The sequence below is a fragment of the Cydia splendana genome, chromosome 10 (genome assembly GCF_910591565.1).
Source record: "Cydia splendana chromosome 10, ilCydSple1.2, whole genome shotgun sequence".
Taxonomy (NCBI): domain Eukaryota; kingdom Metazoa; phylum Arthropoda; class Insecta; order Lepidoptera; family Tortricidae; genus Cydia; species Cydia splendana.
The window spans coordinates 14,152,331-14,170,575 of record NC_085969.1 but is presented as its reverse complement, the minus strand read 5'-3'; the positions used below and the strand labels follow the sequence as shown (position 1 = coordinate 14,170,575).

General features: G+C 36.4%; 1 long non-coding RNA gene across 2 annotated transcripts in view; it reads right to left on the bottom strand.

The window, feature by feature from the left end:
• Positions 1-16,856, bottom strand: part of LOC134794405 (uncharacterized) — a 337,443-nt gene extending 320,587 nt beyond the window's left edge. The window contains exon 1 of one of the 2 annotated variants that reach the window (XR_010144669.1): positions 16,812-16,856. This is a non-coding gene — a long non-coding RNA (uncharacterized LOC134794405). Of the gene's footprint in view, positions 1-14,592; positions 14,844-16,811 lie in introns of those variants that run through there. The other variant, XR_010144668.1, reaches the window with a different exon arrangement.
• Between the last annotated feature and the right edge of the window lie 1,389 nt (positions 16,857-18,245).

Genomic DNA, 18,245 nt, shown 5'->3' with positions numbered 1-18,245 from the left:
TCTCGGCTATTGGAGGATCAAGATTGATGGCGTTATTTTCTACAAAAGCTCCTCTAAACATTCTAACCTTCCTCCAAATTTCTGACGGGTGACTGGGACTCAAAGATGCACAAAATGCTCTCCAACTGTCAACTTTCTTCTTCTTCAAAAACTGTTTTGTTTCTTTTAGAGTAACTAATAAGGAATTAAAGTTCTCTTCGTTCATATTATTATTATACATTAACTCACTCTGTTTTCTCTTTTTAACAGCTTCTGAACATTCAGGATCCCAACATGGAGGGCTGGGAATATTGAATTTAGAGGACTTCTTACGTGGAAATACTTCACCAGCTATATTAATTATAAACTTAGCAAAAGCATCAGAAATTTTAAACAAATTTTCACGAGATACATCGGATAATTCTCCCAACCTCTCATCCATATGTTTGCGAAACTTATCCCAATCTGCATTTTGAAGTTTATATGCTAACAGTGGAGATCTTTTATGTAATGGTTTGTTTTGAATAGGAAAAGAAATGAGAATTGGAAAATGATCACTGCCATAGGAAAGTGGAAGTACCTCCCACAGTAAGGAGTGTGATATGGAAGAGCTACAAATTGATAAATCTAATGCACTAGGATTCTCATTGGGAGCAAACCGACGCGTATGAACACCAGAATTCAATATATTTAAATTATAATAATCGACTATGTCTATTATTTCCTCTCCTAAACTACTTGAATTGAAACACCCCCAAGCAGGGTGATGGCAATTAAAATCTCCTAATATTAAACATGGAGTAGGAAGAGATGATATGATGTTTCTTACTTCACTAAGTATGGTAAGCGAGGGATGAGGTATGTACACTGAAACTATACAAATGTTATCTACAAGTGCTTAGATGATGGAAAATTCATTATTATGAGGTGCTAATGGAACATGAGAGAAATTATAAGATTTTTTTACAAGGATGGCTACACCACCATGCCCGTCCGAGCTATCTTCACGGAGGCATGCATAGCCAGGAATTTTGAAACATGACTCGGACCTAAGCCATGTTTCGGATAAAGTAATAACAAAAGGGTCAAACTTCTTAATTAAATGGATTAAATCGCTTTTTTTATTGTTGATGCTGCGACAATTCCATTGAAGAATTTTGGAATTGTTGGCCATTATTGAAGGAAACATGAGAGTATGGACTGGTAATATGTGCAACGTTGGACGGTTCTGAGTGATTACTAAGTAAATTAATACTTAACAGTTGTATGAGTTCTAATATGAGTTCATTGGTAGTTTTTTTGTTAAATTGTTGTGCAATGACTACCATTTCCAGAAGGAGATGGCATGTTATAATCTTTTGATAGATTAAAATGTGTGACAGTCTGACAGTGTCAAAAACCTTTTTGAGGTTTTGGCGGACTGCGAGGCTTAAGAAATACTGTTTTTTTATATGAATGTGAATGCTGTGTATGAATACCTAAATTATGGTTTTTAGTAGTTGTCTGGTTCTGGGGAGATGACGGAGTGGCCATAACCACATCTGCATACGGTTTGGTCACAAAAGGGTGCAATTTGATGCCTCAGAATAGGAAATAGCACTTTGGGCCATAGATAGCTTGATATTTTTGTGTCTCTCAAACTCAGGACAACGAGACTTATTGGTAGCAAAATGAAGGCCAGAGCACAGGCAACAAGATGCACTATCTTCTTCAGTAGTGCAAGAGGAGCCGGTGTGACCCTGTCCACACTTGTAGCAGCGGGATTTTGACCTGCATTGCACCTGTGTATGACCATACCGGCAACAATTAAAACACTGGATTGTTGGATAAACACATAAATCGACCGGTAAAGCATTATAACACATAAATATGCGTTTTGGGAGAACCTGTCCGTCAAAAGTTATAACGACTGTTTGTGAGGGCTTCCACACTGGAGCGCCATCCACAATCACTTTATAATTGATTCTTCTCAATTTTAGAACTTCTCCACAACCTATAGGTACACTTATACTCTCCTTAACCTCATCTAAAGACATTTCAGATGGAACACCTTTAACTACACCCATTCTAATGACGTTAAATGATGGAATGAATGTTGTATATCTATTCTCCTTCAGTCGGCTGTCTTAGAGAAAATGGTTGGCATCCTCATATTTTGAAAATGACAGTGAGACTCTATTGCGGCCTATACGTTTAACGCTGCCATTAACAATGTTCTTAAAATTGTTGCGTTTAAAAAAGTTGCCAAAAGCAACTGAATGAATTGAAGTGCCATCACCTTGAGATTCTTGTTGCTTCTGTACATGTACAATATAAGGTGAACAATCTGAATGAATATATTGTTTCCTAACCGGGACTGTGGGCTGAGAGGTGATAATATCAGCAGGATTTGCAGCTGGGGCCGGGGCAGTGGCTGGGGCCAGGGCCGGGGCCGGGGCCGGAGCAGGAGCAGGGGCTGTAAGTGGAGCATGACAATGCGTATTTGTGGAAACCTGACAATCGCAATCGTCCTTCATAGATTCCCTATCCCTATTTTTATCTTTGTTATGTCGCTTTTTTTTATTACAGTGACGACATATCTTCCTGGATGCTGTCCTTTTTTTCCTAACTTCTGTGGTAGATACTGGGTAGATAATACTGAGCTATCTGTATCCATACTGTGATATTCTTTCATTTCTCTCTCAGAGCTATTTTTGTTATCAATCGTAATTGTATGTGAAACCGGAGGATCACCTCCCCCTGGGTCGTGAGGTTTGTCGTCACCGCCGCCCATGGCGGTGAATATACACTAAAAACTTACCTAGATGATGAATTTATATACACAAAATATAATAAACTAACTACTAATGATATTTACAAACTATTTACACTGAGTTGACCACTATAACTACAAAAAACATTTAAATTTTTTTAATTGTAAAAAAAGACGCGCGCACAGGTCGAAGTTTCCCGCCCTTTTTCTTATTTAAGGTTGGCGTTACTTGAAAATATTTGACAGATTGTTAAAAATGGTTGCGTTTAGTTAAATAAAAGTAGCATCATATCGTCGTATTCTGAATTCGATTAAATCTCCAAACTATGTAATTAAATAAAAAGTCAAATTACTATATTTCTTAACTACTTATTTTAGGCATTTTTACAGTCGATTTAGAATTTAAAAGTAGGTATATATTAAATAAATAATGAATGACACTAATAATATTTTAAATAGTATCGAAACGCACTTATGTCAACTATGACTTATGGCTACCCACCTTATAGTTTAATGCAATGAGATTTTATAACTCCTTAGTGAAAAAACCTCACGGTTTGTGTGAATTTGAGCGTTATGTCAATGCCAATAAAGATGTTGACGACGGCAAGGCTTTTGTTAATATATAATACATTGATTTACGTAAATGAATAATATAATGTCTTTTAATTATATATTTCTAATTCCCGTTTCATTTTTACCCAATATTATATCTTTTTCAGTAATAAAATGCGTATATAATTACTGTAATAGTCTGTACCATATACGTGATGGTTTACTCTGGGCCCAAAATCGACGATCTCCTTTGAGCCGTAGCAAAATGCCGGGACGGTGCTAGGACGATGATGGTCACCCTAATATAGTTTGTGCGGAAAGAGAAGAGTCGTGGAATGTATGGGGCCCAATACATTTCACGACTCTTCTCTTTCCGAACAGACTCTAGAAAGACGGAGTTCTCCAACGACCGATTAGAGTCTAACCACTATAATATATAAGAGCTACAAAAAATAAATAAAATAGGTAAAACATTTATTTTTAGACAAGAAAGGCACACAGATACATACTTCACAGACTAACATACATAATTATAAATTTCATTAACTTAAAATTAAACAGTATTATGGCGACAGAACGGCGGCGTGGTTCCGTTGAATCGTCTACTCTTGTGTCCGATTCGCGGAACCTCCGAAATACTACACCCTTCGGCCAGAAGTCTGCGCACTCGATGGTCCCCTGCAGCGGTCGCTGCACGCGCATCACATAAGAGTTGAAGTGCACGTAGTGGCGCGATCGAAACTGGAACACCTTCAGCGTGTAACCGGTCTTCTGGTGTAGATATGTACTCCACCTCTCTAGCAGCCGTGGCGGTGTAATGCAGGCGCGACACATACAGTGCAACACTGGGTGTAGCAATCTGCAAGCCGGAATTAGGCGGCTCGGCGGTATCACACTGTCTTAAGAGGCGCCGTACTCGTCTTCTTCTTTCTTAACACTAGTGTTAAATCCTCCTCATCAACAATGGCACCAGGGAGCTTCTCCTTGGGAGCAGTTCTCTCTTCAGTACCCGAGCAGTAGTTCTTTCAGTACGTCAAGTATGGAGCTTATTGAGATATTTATGCATTCTTACTACGCAGGTTGAGCAAACTTATCGACTATCGTAGTCAGAGTCTATCTTCTTCGGCACGTTTTTTTAGATGTGAGACGTGATCTAGATATATGTATAATATTATATTAGTTACACTAATGAGTGAAGCAAACTCTTTCAGTCTGTCATTCTGTCTGACATTAATTGTTTGTTATCTTCGTTGCCATGGTTACGTCAAAACATTTTCAAACACACAGCGATTGATGAGTCCCTCAACAAATTATACACACATTCATACGTAAAGACAAATTAACCCAGGGCTGTTTGAGTCAGCAAAATCCTAACCACTTGGTTTCGTAATATAGTCAGACCGTAAAAACTCTGCATCGATTTTGATAGCCCACGCAGTGAAAGTGTCATTTTAAACGTCAAACTTCTATGAAATTATGACGTATACATAACACTTACACTGCGTGGGCTATCAAATCCGCTGCAGACTTTGTTTGGTGCTACTATATTATACTTTTAAACTTTTAATTGCATCTCAACTACTTATCCAAAGACAAGAATACTGTACACAAACCATGTATTGCACATACACGTGTGGGGTATCATATAAAAGCAGATTAAATAAATCAAACTGTTTTTTTATGTTTAAACTGCAAATATTTTAATGAAATAAGGTAAGATATGTAATTCTGAGCAACAAAAACGTTAGAGGAATTAGTCAAGAAACCCTCTGTATAAAATCATGCGATTTGATTATTTAGATTTTAAAGCCAAACGTTCATCTTCTGGGGGTCGGTTATCTTTTGTGCCACTACCCTAAATCATTTTCTAACTAACTATCTCTGTTTCTCCATTTTTCTGTCTTATCAAGCATAGAGTTACGAGTACGACAATATAGTATGGTTACGACAGGTTAGAAGAATTGGAACCGTTGACTGAATACTCAGGAATGAATCAGGCGGGAAGTTCGTTCACCAGACTTAGTTCCATACATGGTGGGTCATTAATTATATTAAATAGTCAGTTAAAATTTAAGGAACGTATGGACATTGTATCCATGTCTGTTGAACGGACTATAGAACTAAGTGCAGTAGAATTAGAGCAATTTATTGTTGTCTGTGTGTATAGGCCGCCATTAAGTAATTTTGAATTATTTGAAAGCATAATGGAATCTGCCCTACTTAAAATACCATCTTCTAGTAAGAAATTGCTTATATGCGGCGACTTTAATGTAAATATTATGGAAAATTCAACAATGTCTTGTAGATTATTGAATCTTTTTAAATCTTGTAATCTCAACCACATGTTTATGGAGCCCACTAGAGTGACTGCTACCAGTGCAACCTGTATAGATAATATTTTCACTGATATTTTTCCTATAACTAAAAAAGTTATCAGCAATATAGAATCAGACCACTTAGGTCAATTAATGGGGGAGAAAACTCATTTATTGTAAAATAAGTGTTATAAAATAAATACAAAACTTAGGTCAATTAATGGTATGTATTTGAGGCATTAAGGAAAAATACCATGAGAAAACAAATAACTTTTGTACCAGTAACCTCGGACCGCGTGGAAAGAATGAAGCAAAGTTTAGTTCAGGCGCTACCCTTTTTGTCTTCCGATATGAGTCCTAATAGTATATATAATTCATTCTTTCACACTTTTATGGATCATTATAATGCGATATTCACCTCAAAATCCGCCGTAGTTAGTGGTGCATCAGTTTTTAGTGAGTGGACTACTGCGGACTTACATCAACGAAGACGTGAACTGTATGCCTTGCAGTAGCGGCGCGTGAGAATTTTTGCTAGGTAACCCGTAGCAAAAAAAAAAAAACACCTACCTAACCTAACATTAGGTACTTCTTCTGCGCTAGATGTGACCTTGGACGCGAACCGTTGCAGTTAGTGTAGCCCCTAGTAGTATATAATATAACGTTTGCCGTACTTATCATCACTATTTAATCTCAAAAGATAGCGTGGTAAACGTGTTGACTCATTTAGCAAACAATTTACAACACAAAAATCAAAATGGACTACGTAAAACTACCTATTCTTAAAAAACACGAACTGACCTTAAATACACCTGCACTGCGAACAATACACAACACTTACTTACACAAAAAATACTAGCAAAACTAAATTTCACTGGTTAAGTAAGTTTTAAATATCAATTTATGCGCAAAAGTAACTAAATCACATATAATTTTCCAATAACAAGTGTTTGTAAAACACCGGGAATGGCGTATGAATGTTGCCATGATATTCTTTTTCATCCACGAATTAAAAAAGCTAGATTTAGAAATAGGACTTTATTTGAAGAAACCTCCGTTAATAAATAACTCAATTTGAAACTACATAAGATTCTTGGGCTCAGTAATAAAAGTTATCTGTATTTTCAAGGTTTCCACAAAATATGATATTAATAGCAGCGAAATACGATAACATTTTCCACATTAACATTCAATTAATATTTTATATGGCAACATTAAAGAATTGTGGAAAACATTACACACTCCAATTTTAACCTTATTGCCTTGAATTATGGTTTATATTTTCAAATGTAGCAATTTCCACAAATTTGTGGATATTACACACTCCAATATAAACCTTATTGACTTGAATTAAGGTTTTTATTTCAAATGTGGCAAGAAAAAATTGTGGAAACACTACACAGTACATACTCACTACAATATAAACCTTATTACCTTACATTTAAGGTTTTTATTCAAATAAATAACTCGACGCAGGACCGAGTTACTTTTGAGCTCTTATACGCGGACTCTCCATAGCGGAGTTTATGCGTGTGTGCGTGAATTTTCGTATCTGTGGTGGTGGCTCATCAATGAATAGTGAAGTTTAGACTCGAGAAGCTACACTTCGCGCGCCCGCTATGATTGGTTGAAAAATCTATTACAAAGCTTTAGTACTTGTGTTATCAATTGCAAGGTACTACGTAGTGTTTTCGTCATGGATAATAAGTTTGGTATATGTAGCAAGAAATATTAGGCAAGCCGGTGGGAATCGGGTTGTATGGAGTCGCCGCCACTGATGCCTTGTATGAGGAACGGCGGTTTAATCTGAGTGATGAATTTAAAGAACATGTCAAGGAATATTCGAAGAAGTTTAAAGTAGATTGTCATATAGCTAAGCGAAATTATCTAAGTAAGAATATAAAAAGTAGTTCCGACATTATTAAAGCAACCTGGAAAGTAATAAATGTGGAGACTGGTCGCTCGAAACACACAATTAAAGAACTTAAACTAAATATTGATAACAAAATTATAGATTCCAATTTAGAAGTAGCTACAGAACTTGAAATTTTTTTCACCGAGGTACCAGTATCCACAACTAAGGATTTAAATTCATCACCCTCATCTGCTGTTACATTATTAAAACATAACGCTCCAGAGTGTTGTGGAGACCTTCATTTTGAACATGTTTGTACCTCAGATGTAATAAAGGCGTTTAAATCAATTAATGTCAAGAAAACTAATGACCTCTGGGGAGTCTCTGTCCATGCTGTCAAATCCTTAGTAGAAATTGTAGCGCCTGACTTGGTAGTTATATTTAACAACAGTGTTGATTGCGGCGAGTTTCCTGATCTAATGAAACATAGTAAAGTAACTCCTTTATTTAAATCTGGTAGCAGCTCTGACCGCACTAACTTTAGACCGATATCTGTGCTACCAACATTTAGCAAGATTTTTGAAAAATTAGTTCTTTCTCAATTAGTACAGTCGCCATCAGATATATCGGAGCGGCCAAGGTGCTCACAAATATCGGAACACGCCTCTATTGTCAGGGCGTTAGAGCGCGTGTTCAGATATTGCGAACACCTTGGCCGCTCCGATATATCTGATGGCGACTGTACGACATTTTAACGTTAATAATTTAATGCATAATAAGCAGTTTGGTTTTACACGGGGTCGCTCAACAACCGATGCTGGTGTTGAGCTAATTAAGCATATTTTAGATACCTGGGAGGAGTCACGAGATGCTTTAGGTGTCTTCTGTGATTTGTCTAAGGCCTTCGACTGCGTTTGTCATGAAACATTAATCAGGAAACTTCATTATTATGGAGTTAGAGGATCGGCACTGAATTTACTTAAGTCCTACTTAAATGGTAAAATACAAAGGGTCGATGTGAATGGACAGCGATCACCTGGGTCATTGGTCTCTATGGGTGTACCACAGGGATCAATATTGGGGCCTTTCCTGTTCCTTATCTATATAAATGACTTGCCATTCCTTGTTAAGACCCACCATGATATAGTATTGTTTGCAGACGACACCTCACTTATTTTCAAAGTCCAACGACAGCAACAAGCTTACAATGATGTAAAAAATGCTATTTCAAAAGTAATAAATTGGTTCAATGTTAATAATTTATTGTTAAATGAGAAAAAGACTAAATGTATTAAGTTTGTCACTAGTTGTAACGTGAGGCATGTGCAAACAAGTGCCATTGTGAAGGATGAGGAATTGGAATTAGTTGATAGTACAGTTTTTCTTGGTATAACTTTAGATTCTGAACTCCAGTGGGGTCCCCATATTGCTACTCTTTCGAATAGACTGAGTTCTGCAGCTTTTGCAGTGAACAAAATCCGTCAGTTAGCTGATGTGAAAACAGCTCGATTAGTATATTTTAGTTACTTCCATAGCATTATGGCATATAGTATTTTACTGTGGGGTGGTGCTTCAGAGATAAATACCATTTTTGTTCTGCAGAAGAGGGCTATTCGAGCAATATACAAAATGAACCATAGAGACTCACTTACACTTACATAAAAATATTGTAAATTTTAGGAAAAATTGTGAAATTCATAATATTAATACTAGAAATAAACATAAGCTCGCAGTGCCCTTCACTCGGCTCCATAAAATTAAAAAATCATTCATGGGTAATTGTGTAAGATTTTATAATAAACTTCCAAACCATATTACTAAATTATCTATTAATAAATTTAAGAATTATGTAAAGCGTAAACTCATTTCTAAAGCTTATTATACCACACAAGACTACATGAATGATAATACAACGTGGGATTAATTGTTATTCGAAATGATTATTTATTTATTAGGTATATTTGATTGTTGATGAGGAAATAGATATTCCGATGTATGCAGGTACTTCTTTTGTTATATTATTTTTGACATTTAGATTTTATTCTAGAAATACTAGACTAATATTTTTTTAACTTAGAAAAAATTTAAATTAGTATTTTTTATACATTTTTTCATGTTTGACGATCCTTTTGTGAAATTCTTAGTGTTAAATTTGATCTATAAAATAATCCAATGTTATTATGGAATAATATTAACATCAATAAATTGCTCTGATAATTAGATTAAGATTAATTACGATTCATAAGAGCTTGTTGCTAGGCCTACATGAATAAAGTATATTTTGAGTTTGAGTTTGAGTTTAGTTTAGGTTTTTTGTGTTCTTCAAAGCGTACTCTATAACAAAACTAAGCCAAACGGTTAGGAAAATAATAACTTAAAACTCATTTTAAATTTTAACAAGCAGAAACGTCTGCGAACGATGCTATTAAGCTTAGAATAAATTTAAAAGTGGGAAAATTACTGTCTTGGGTGAGACTTGAACTCACGACCCCTGGAAACTCCCCGTGAAAAGTAATGATGTAAAATACTGATAAAAATACTGATAAAGTGTGTGGAGGGATTTAAGACTATCATGACCGGACTGGACCAAACGCTGGAGTTTCATTACAAGTCATGTCAGATTAATGATAGTGTCGGGGCCGTATGGCTTTCAACACATTTCTAATTAAGTAACACAAAAGGTAACGTTAATCTCTGACTTGTATTACTGTGAAATGACTGTGAAAATATTCACTCAGTTCAATGCTGCGATCATATATAACCATGGATACCGCCTTTAGGAACATTACCGTTCAAATTCTCGGGCCAAATTAGCACACATACACAATTACGCCTACATTCAAATAAGACGACGCGTTTACAGAGCCTGTGATCAAAGCTGGTAAACAAAATAAGAGTCATCTTTATTACACTAATGGTACATACCTAAGTGTAGATGAAATGCATATAATGTCAATAACTACCAATCAGCGACATTAATCCGCTAATAACCTTCTTGCTGTACGTACTGGCCGCTGAGAGTTCGCGGTTCATATTTGATTAGAATATGACTTGGACAGGGATAGGTTATGGCATAATACAGTGAAGAACCAGTCAAATAATTCACGTATAATAATTTAATGCAGATTAAAAGATAACTAGTTAAAATTTTGTTATGACATGACAGACTAACTCAACATAAGTAAATATATAATTGTTGTATAAATGTATTCCGCTATAATAAGTATTTTGTATATTTTATTATCAATCTGCATGGCAGTGCGAAGTCACGTTCAGGTATAGTCTGTCCGTTTTTCTAAGATCAAGTACGCCATAGTAAATGTATGGCGAACTTGATCTTAGAAATCGGACTGGCTATACAGTCTGCAAAATTTACATGGGTACACGAATCGGGTCAAAAATATTTGAACAGGCGGAGTCACAATAAATCCCCACTTTCAGTTCAGGCTATTTTATATATATAGACGGTCAAGCAAGTTTGTCAGTAGAAAAAGGTGCAAAATTAAAATTTTGTATAGGACCACAGCCGTTCGCGCGCTTACATTTTCTAAATTTGCCGCTCTTATAATATTTTAAACTTTCGCATTTTGAACACATATAGTGGGTCAAGCAAATCTTGTCAGTAGCAATGTAAAGCAAACTAAAGTAGGGCAACACTCAAAGAGTAGTATTGCGCTAAGAAAAGCAGCAATGTACAATGTACATCGAACCAAAACTTTATTTCCGCTGAGCGCGCCCGTCAATTCAAATTGTCACTCGCGGATTCTCTATTGAAAATGTTTGAAATTGTTATTAATAGGTATGGACGGACAATTTAAAAGCGGTGTGTGATGTTGATAAAAATGATTAACTAATATGAAGATTTCAAAATAAAATTAGAAGTGGACTATGCCGTTAAACAAGAATGTATGAATAAAATCATTGCTTCAGCAGGTAGATGTCCTACTACTGGATTTTAATATTTTATTAGATTTCTCAGTTGCCACTGTAGGCATTGTAGGCATCTTAGCTTTGATTAAGCACAATCTTATTTAATATATTGGTATTTAATGGTGACACAGCAGAAATATCTCTTGAAATAGAAGATTCAGAATGTAAACAAAGATGATGGCTGTCATTCGCGATCCACATTCCACAGATAAAGCACAGATGACACGCGATTTTCGAATTATTCGAACACAGTGTTGCTAACCCGCGATTTTTCAAATTTGCCGCCGTTTGCTACTGACAAGATTTGCTTGACCCAGTATATTAACTCACATTATACGAAACGAAACTGATTTACGTCGGTAAATCAAGGTAATTGAATATAATTCGCGTTAGACCCGTCTATAATGTGAGTTAATATGTTTGCCGCTCTTTTCTACTGACGGAAATGGCTTGAGAGAGAACCTACATATATGTGACAGTAGAGGGTGGATTCAAATGATCAACATTTTCAGATAATGTGTGTAATTGTTAAATTAATTCAGTGAAAGCATGATGGGAAAAATGTATCTACATATAGGAGATCGGGTATGATTATCTCACGGGTTATATCTCATGAATAGAACATATTCTAGATATCTTGCCAGGCATCCACTCAATTTCATGTCTCTCTAATTGGACAGCTTTTTTCCATAGTTCTCTGCGAATAGCATCTTGTGGGAATCTGAATGGAAAGTAATGTAAAATGACAATACCAAATTTGATTATTAATTTGAAATAACTAGGTAGTTTTTTTATAGCTCCATCTCATGAAATAAAAAAGGAAAATACAAATCTGTAAGAAGGAATTTATTACTACATTTATAATTATATAGAAAATACCTAAACCAAACACAAGTTAATAAAATAGTCTACTTCATTTAGCATAACACCATCCCTATTAACCTCGCAATTCAAAAAGTCGTATGTTGTTATGAAAGTCGTATGCAGTTGTTACGTTTTAGCTTAGCACGGTAGTATTGAAAACAAATCGTCATGTTTTTTCCCAATTCTACTGAAGTTATCTGTTTACTACAAGTGAAAAGTGATTCCACTGTCCTTGGTATGAACTAAAATAACTTCTGCACCACTTCACGACACATGAATATATTTTTAATTACAAAAAAACGTTGTTTTTATAAATCAATTTAGCCATTTGTCACTGACTGTCATCTCGGTGGTACTGAGATTGCCAATCGAGCAGTTTGTAAGTACCGCCTATCGCGGGGTAGTTTGCGTTGGGTCATAATTGAGCGGACAGAATACTTCCATTCAATGGCCTTTGCGTCTATTGCAGACGATTTATGGTGTAAGACATTACACCGCCTGAGACGGAATTAAGGAAACGCAGGAATGCCCAAAATAAAGAAAAAAAAATTAAACGAATGTGAAAATATTAATACAGCTTGTTATTGACTAGTTTCTGCCCGTGACTTCGTCCACGTTGAAGTCGTTAAACTATTCGCAATACTTTAGCTAGTCTTTTAACCCTCTTTCGAGATCCTAGGGTCAAGAGTAGGTATAATACGGAAACCCATACGTAAGGGGCCAATCGATCACGTTGACACGGGACTAGCGGAACCATCAAAAACTCAAACAAAGTTAATAACTTAAGTAGATACTTAATTTCATTCCAGGCCACAGATTAAGCAGAGTGAAATTATTTTTTGAAACCATGTCAGTTAATAAACATAAGTTTTAGAGGGAGTTCGGAGGACTTGCCAAGGTGGAAGACTTAAACCATTTTATTTAAAAATGTGCCAAACTCAATAAGTTGTATGGGAGGTATGATAAAACGTATTTTATTAATAAGTTTGAAACTCACTTTTAAAACGTAATCCTACTTATGACGCTAAAATCTTATTAGAAATTAGTTTTCGCAAAGCTCGCTAAAACTCATAATAAATGGGTTTATATTTATTTATGGAGTGAGCACTCTAAGCTTGTTTATTGCACGAATATAAAGCGCATTCTCCGAGCCCAAAGTTGATATAGGTAGGTCTAGAGGTCGCTACTCGTACATTACATCTGTGCTAACCGGGGCACCTTCTAGGAATTTGATGTCGATATATTATATTTATGTACCTATACCATAGAGAAAAAATACATAAATTGCTCACTCCATACATCAGTTTTGGTACCAAAAAGACTATTATTTTCATAGACGACATCTAGCATCGTGTAGCGTAGCAGTAGTAGTATTGTCAAGTGACAATAGATGTAGCACCGACCGGAAAGTCTTATGTTGTTGAGCATTAGACTTTCCGGTCGGTGCTACATCTATTAATAGTATTTTTGGTACCAAAACTGATGTATGGAGTGAGCACTCTTGTCTTACTATATTTCTCTATGCATATACATGTGCTCACTGAAAAGTCCTCGATTACTATAAACAGGTTCGGTATCATGTCTGTTCTGATATCGAACCTCTTATAATATAATAATAAAAGTATACCGAAGTAATTCCAATTAAAATGATCACACTTCGCACTATGAAATCAATTAAAAAAAAAACAACGGGTTGCACTCCGGGAGTGCCGACAGAAGTGAAAACTCAATGACTAGTCCAAACTGACTGCAGCACTATGTATAATTGACCCATCCTCCTTTCTATTGAAAAACTTTAGTTCCGAAATTGCTGGCCAGTGAGCTTAAAATTGTAGCGTTAATTGTTTAAAATTCGAATAGAAATTGTAAAGTTACCTTGCAGACCTCGCATCTAAATATATTTGGTCATGATATTTTGAGTTTTATTCACCAGTACTAGAGTTCAGTTTTATTAGCGATTTCATCAAGATGTAGCTTTATTGAATTATATTGGAGTGATATAAAGTTATGTAACTGTGAGATCCTCGTATTTCAGCCCGTACAATATTAGAACATTGAGCTTTATTGCTTAATATAAAAGTCCAGTTTTAAATAATTGACCTGATTATGATACGTTATGACTAAAGTTCTTTGGTAAATAACATGGTCCGTGACACATGACGTTGCAGCGTTACGTTACGCGTTCTGAATCGAGTTTATCATTTTTTCCCCACCTCAAAAAGTGTTCAGCGCCGCTAAAGAAGTTTTCACTTCAAAAAGCGGCTAAGTGCGAGTCGGACTCGCCCATGAAGGGTTCCGTAGCAGCAAGTAACATAATAAAATTGCGGTTTACGATTTATGACGTATTAAAAAAAACTACTTACTAGATCTCGTTCAAACCAATTTTCGGTGGAAGTTTGCATATATTTTTTTAGTTTTATTTTTCTCTTATTTTAGAAGTTACAGGGGGGGACACATTTTACCACTTTGAAAGTGTCTCTCGCGCAAAGTATTCAGTTTAGAAAAAAAAAATATATGAAACCTCAATATCATTTTTGAAGACCTATCACCCCACACGTATGGGTTTGATGAAAAAAAAATTTTTGAGTTTCAGTTCTAATCTAAGTATGGGGAACCCCCAAAATTTTTAGGGTTCCGTACCTCAAAAGGAAAAAACGGAACCCTTATAGGATCACTCGTGCGTCTGTCTGTCTGTCTGTCTGTCTGTCTGTCTGTCTGTCTGTCTGTCCGTCTGTCACAGCCGATTTTCTCCGGAACTACTGGACCAATCAAGTTGAAATTTGGTACACATATGTAAGTTTGTGACCCGAATACGGACATGTAACGTAAACAAATGAATTTTAAACATGGGGGCCACTTTTGGGGGGTAAATGAAAAAATGAAAAAAAAAATTTTTTCAAACTATATCATGTTACATATCAAATGAAAGAGCGTATTGTAAGGATTTCAAATATATTTTTTTTATAATTTTCGAATCAACAGTTTAGAAGTTATTCAAGAAAATAGGCAAAAAATGACCATTCCCCCCCCCTTATCTCCGAAACTACTAGGTCTAAAATTTTGAAAAAAATACATAAAATAGGTCTATACCTATAGATGACAGGAAAACCTATTAAAAATGTACAGTCAAGCGTGAGTCGGACTTAATTACAGTTTTTAATCCGACCCCTACGGATTTTTTAAAGAGATTTCACTCACGTTTCACATAAAAAATACATTGTTAACAGTGCCGGATTACTTAGAGTAGTAGTTTTCTTAGAGTAATTGGTGATAATTTTCTGATAAGATAATCATTTTAAATATTTAACGGTCTTACCTACTTACGAGTAATTGTAAGGTCAAATTAAAAATAATGTTTAAAAAAAATGTTAAATTGAGAGCTAGCTTAAAGTTTTTTGTACTCGTCGACTTTAATGGTTGAATTAATAAAGACTTTGTAACCAATAAGCAAAACAAGCACGTGCTTACGGCACCACGTTCAGGGAGGGCACCAAAATGCCAGGTTGAAAAAGGTGAACAAATTTTAAAATTAGGGACAGACACATCGTTTTTACCACACGATTTTTTTAGCTGTCCAAAAGCTAATTTGCAAAAATAATGGCGCGTAATTCTTTGGGAAACAATCGGTAGCAGTAGAAGAGTCGTGATTACATGCATAGATTCGATTTCAAATTTCAACCCACTCTTTTGCGGTTCGGCGTTAGGTCTTATGCGAGGCCTTCTGCCTTACGGCAAAGTTGATCTTCTGCCTTAATTACACTTGGGCGTGGATCCAAATCCAAGCTTTCCTCTTTCGCAGCTGGGCCTACTGCCTTTCTCACACTTCGCCAATTCAATTCCAAGCTCTCTGCTTTCTTGCATATTTTATGCATGAAAACAACCTCGCTGAGACCCTTAAATATCGAGCCCTATGTGAAGCTAGGCTGATAGAAAACTGTCCCATCCCTTCTCTGTATGAAATCCTGGATTCGCGCCTGGTTGGGACTAAAATTAAAATTGCGTTTTTATATCGAAAAATTTTCGCGCTCGCTTCGCTCGCGTTTTCAATTACTTTATAAGGATATATGATAAAGGTGACATTCGGGTGGCGACTGCAGCAACATTACTCTGTTGCAACGTTACTGCTGCAGTACTGTCAACTTCCGTGATAAAATGATGTGACTGATTTCCATACTAAAAGTAAAAATGTACAACTGTCTATCATATTGCGTTTTTATATCGAAAAATTTCCGCGCTCGCTTCGCTCGCGTTTCTATTACTTTCTACGCTATGATAAAGGTGACATTCGGGTGGCGACTGCAACAGCATTAGGTACTCTGTTGCAACATTACTGCTGCGGCACTGTCAATTTTCGTGATAAAATGATGTGACTGATTTCCATTCTCAGCTGTAATGCGGCAATGAACTTCTCTCAATTTACCAAAAAATCAATGTAATCTTGATGACCCTAGGGAGAGGGGGCACCTAGAAATGCTTAGGGCATCAAAATATCTTAATCCGGCACTGATTGTTAAAAATTGTGTAATATACGGAACCCTTGGAACGCGAGTCCGACTCGCACTTGGCCGGTTTTTTTTCTAATTTTGTGTGAAAATCTTAATGCGGTTCACAGAATACATCTACCTACTTACCAAATTTCAACATTACCTATAGTTCTTATAGTTTCGGAAAAAAGTGGCTGTGATATACGGACGAACAGACAGACATGACGAATCCATAAGGGTTCCGTTTTTTGCCATTTGGCTACGGAACCCTAAAAAGGAGATACGATTCAAAACTTGTCAAAAATCGATGAAACCCTCGGGTAGCCCCTTAAAGGATTAAGAAAGGATTTGTAAAGTTCTTATTGGCTCCCTCACTGCCGGGCTAGCACATGATTGGCGCGACAGTATCTCGCGGGGACAAAGACTATCCGTCCCTCTTTTGTTAACATAGTTAGTAAAAGACGGGTAGTCTATCTCGCCGCGAGATACTGTCGCGCCATCATGTGCTTGGGGTGCTGGTTTGATATGCCTGGGCTCGAAGCGCAATACAAAAATAAACACGACCTTCTCTATAATGGCCCTCTTCGTTCGAACCATTGGAACGAATAAAGGATGACTAACGTTAGACCGGACCGGGCCGTGTCCGGGCCGAAGCTTCCGGAGCTTACTTTTCTATGACATGACAGGCGATCATGCTTTCCATAGAAAACGATGCGCCGAAAGCTCCGGCCCGGACACAGCGCGGTCTAACGTGAGTCATCCTTTATTTGATCTTATTTATAATGGAAGAAACGGTAATTGTATTCCCAGAACCAATAAACGCTTAATGAAAGCACCCCTCTTGACTGCACGTAGTGTTTTGAAGGGTAAGTTATTTTAAACTTCTCAGGTATTGTTTATTTAATTAATTATAGGTATTGAGCAACAGGTAGATGTAAACGGGTCCGATTTTATTCATGGCAATTTTTTGCAGAGGTACCTACTGAAAGGCAGCTCCAAGAAAATTGTTATTTGTTTTACAAGGGAGCAAAGTTGTTGTTTAAGTCCTCGTGATAATATTGATGACCCAGCAAGCAAAAGATGCCAAAATTGTACCAAAAGCGGCGCGAGAGATTCGAAGAGTGGAATCTTGAGTGGAAGTGATGTGAGGGTTTCAAGGCCCGAGAAACAAACTTTGCTCGCGAGTCTTAAGCCCCCCATTCACACTAATACCTTGTAGTCCGCCTCATTATGTAGATAATGTATTCCGTTTTGTCCCCGGCCATTAAAGTAAAAAATTAGACCCAACGGATACTTTAGCCGCTTGTGTACTTATCAAAAGTACTTATATTGAAGTAATTTAATGTTTCAGAAAGAAAGGAAAGGGATCCTGAAAAGCCATTTAAAAATAGATGCGAAATACTTATTGGACATTTGACACGACCACTTTTTTAAAAGTATTTTGAAAGGGGATCCTCAAGAGAGGTATTGAAACAACCCCTAAGCTAGGTTTTTAAGCGGAAGAAAAAGTG